This window comes from Anneissia japonica, unplaced genomic scaffold (genome assembly GCF_011630105.1).
Source record: "Anneissia japonica isolate Jap-2015-1 unplaced genomic scaffold, ASM1163010v1 scaffold287755_len519135_cov135, whole genome shotgun sequence".
In the NCBI taxonomy this organism is placed as follows: domain Eukaryota; kingdom Metazoa; phylum Echinodermata; class Crinoidea; order Comatulida; family Comatulidae; genus Anneissia; species Anneissia japonica.
Genome location: NW_022704004.1, coordinates 254,470 through 258,325, shown reverse-complemented (window position 1 = coordinate 258,325; position 3,856 = coordinate 254,470).

The window sequence follows — 3,856 nt, the reverse complement described above, 5'->3', positions numbered from 1 at the left end:
GTATACATTAGCCTACATTTATTGTCGGAAACACAAAATTACGTGATAAACAGAAGACAGAAAAGAGTGGAAGAGTTTTTCAGATAGGAGGCCGGGTATAGTGGACGAGGAAAACTCCCCTGTGTACTAGCTGTCTCTTATACACATCTTTTTATGTGTTATTTATTGAGAACAGATTATTAAAGATTATTAGAGGATTGCCACTTACAACTTTTCAAGACTTTTCAAACCAGTGAAGGCACCTTCATTCAGATCACTTAATCTGTTACCGTGCAAATCCCTTTAAAAATATATTAGAATAAACAATACGATTATTATTATTTAAGAAATATAAACCATTTTAAACAAAAGAATAGTGTGTAGCCGGCTAGCCTACAATTATTTTATTAACACTTTGAATCTTGTTCACACATGGATTTGCTCCCAAGCTAAAAAAATATAAACTCCACTCTTATCCATCATAACGAACTTGGTCTATAATAGAGGGCATTACTTGCATATGATTGTATTGTTAAAAGGGATTCACGATTAAATATATGGGAAAATGCACATTGATTCGTTATTCCGACTACTGACAAGTATAAAACATATTAAAATATAGACGACGTTAAAAATGTATTACCATCTGAATGTTGGGGGAGGGGAAACAAAAGAATCCGTTTCATGGTTTTTGCTATCATCAACCTGGGTTACGATTGTAAAGTTTCTGCGAAAAGAGTGTTTTTTTATTATCTCACAATTAAGCTAAAATAATAATCACCTAATAACACAGCAAACTATGACACAAGCAAATAAACAATATTCAATAGTATGGGACTTGAGTTATTATATTAAATGTATTTCTTCCTTATGTATCTAAAATAATTTTTAATCACCTTAAAATTCAAATTCTAAATACACTAAACCTGCTGGTTTCTAGTATGTTCAGTTTGTGTGCTTTTGAATATTTTTTAATTGTTCCTCAATTTTTTATGCTTAATATAATCTACAGTAATGTTCATATTGCATATATTTTGAGAAAGTAAAAGCCTGTAGTTACGTTTATGATTTAAGTTCTTATACAAGTCTTAAACTGGCAACATCTGGGGACTGTGGAAGTAGGGATTCTTATTTGGAAAGTGGACACTGGTCTATCCACCAAAATGACATGTTTAAATTATTACAACTAAAGTAGGTAACACAGAACATAAAAAAACTGAAACGACCAGAATAATTTTCATTTCATCAAAACACAAGTCTTATATTACTGAACAAAGTTTTTAAACTGACTGATTTGTTATGGTATCTCATATAGCACAAATGTTTTCATGAACCGGGTATGGTACCATTGCAAGAGAATAATTTTCATGCATACTACAATACTGTACATTGCATCTCTATATTATGAATTATGAATATAATTTGAAAACTCGGTGAAAAAAATATTTGTTATGATATCTTAATATATTGTAGGACAAATGTTGTCACACAATTATGATATTATTGCTAGAAAACACAATTTTCACACAATCTACTACAGGTGTATTAATGAAGTACTTTTGTTTATGTTTTTGATATACAGTAGCACCAAAGTTATGATGTTGCATAAAATAAATTTTCACATACAATAATCAAATACAATGAGTAATGAGGTGTTTGTTAAGGGTCTTGATATACAGTAAAACAACAGCTTTTATAGTTATATTATTCATTATTTTTTTTTAAATCACAAAATCTACTACTGAACATTGCATATGCCATAGATTATGAACTAAAGGTTGAACTCACTTAATAACATGTTTATTGCATAGAAACATTGCTTGCCCAAAACTTATAAATAATAGGTTGAAATAATAAAATATATGTTGATATTTTTTTGTATACAGTAGCACCAATATTATGATATTGCATTAAAACAACTTTCACGCAATCTACTACAGTGCATTAATTACCATACTTTATAAATAAAAGTTAGAACTAATAGAATATTTGTTATGTCTTTGGATATACATTAGCACTGAGGTTTTTATGAAAAATATTACTGCATAAAAGCAATTTTTGCACAGTCAACTACTGTACATTGCTTTGATCCATGCATTATGAACAAAAGTTGAACAAATAAAATATTTGTTAATGTTTTTGATATACAGTAAAACTAAGTTTATGATATTGCATAAACACGACTTTCATACAATCTACAGTACAGTACATTGATTGCATGCCATACATTACGAACATCGCTTTAATCAATACAGGAATAACAGTTGAACTCACTAATACCATATTCTGTAATGCATGTGTGTGTGTGTGTGTGTGGGTGTGTGTGTGAAACATGTATATTCTAGCGCGTATCATCCTCAGTCGGAGGGCGCGATGGAAAGATTTTACCAAAGTCTTAAAAATATGTTGCGAACGTACTGTTTCAAAAGTAAGCGTGAGTGGGACGAGGGAGTACTATTGCTTCTTTTCGCGGTGAGAGAAAGTGTACAGGAATCGTTAAGTTTCAGCCCGTTTGAGTTAATTTATGGTCACTGGTACGTGGTCCTATGAAAGCATTACAAGAAAGTTTGCTAGTTCCTAAAGGACCTAGTAACCTTATGAGATTGTTGAGAGAATCAGTGAAGTGGACTATGTATTAGCCAATTAACACTGGAATGGAAGCGGTGCTTCCAAGTGTATGTGCGCATGCTCCTCTCCCAAATCGAGACCTCCACTGCCGATCGGGATTTCTATCGACAGGTTTAATCTCAATGAATAAAGTTAAAATAAATTTGCATACATAAGATCTTTATATAAGAAACATTGAATTATGATTTTTTGAATTGAAATTTGTTTTTAAATACAGGAATAGGAATTCTTTTGAAGAGAAGATACATAAGTAGTGTTCTTGGGACACGTCGTTGGTGTGGTAAATTGAAAGCAGTACATGCCAAAACAGAACTTCCCAGTCCCAACGGATAAGACGTTAATGAAATTCTTGGAAATGACAGGTTACTATAGAAGATTTTGTAAGAATTTCTGTTCCTAAGTTGCACCCCTGAAAGTCTTCCGCTGAAGATTGAACGTGACATATCAGTGGTCAAATGAGTGTAGGATGCGATCAGTCATGTGGAAGATGATATTGACTGGTGAGCTGGTGTTGATAGCCCCATATTTCTTTAAACCATTTTCTCTTATGATATATGCTAGTGACATCGGATCTGGTGCAGCACTTATGCAGATGGATGATGGTGAAATTAAAACACCAGTCTGCTTCTCAAAGAAATTTGATAAACTGTTACTAAACGGTGGAAAAGTAAACCCTAGCATTAGTGTTGACCTTACAGCACATTGAGATGTACTTGGGAGCAGCTTCTCAGAAGATTAAGATATCTACAGACCACAATCCGTCAACGTTTCTTGAGAAGATGAAAAACATGTACCTACGATTACTCAGATGGAGCTTGGCATCGCAGGAGTGGAATTTAGGTATCTGTCATATAAGTGGAAAAGATAATGTAGCGGCTGACGCTTTGTCAAGGATTTAGTTTAATACAGTTGTTAATCCGTTAAGGAGGGTCTCAGTTCAAAACGGCAATTAACTTTTATGAAATATCGGGTATTTTTTTTTGTCTGTATTTTAAAGTTTTATTTATTTGAACGTTCACTGATATTAATGTGTTTATTTTTATTATTTAATTTGTATTTTGTGATATTGTTATAAGGCCTATTTCTTCTTATTATTATTACTACTATTGTACTGTTTCATTATTATTATTTTTAATTAATGTCATTATATAATCATTTTGTCACTATTTTAAATTTTAAATTATTTAAATCTCTACTGCTTTTAAATTGTGTTTCGCCCAATATTATTATTATTATTATTTTTTTTTTT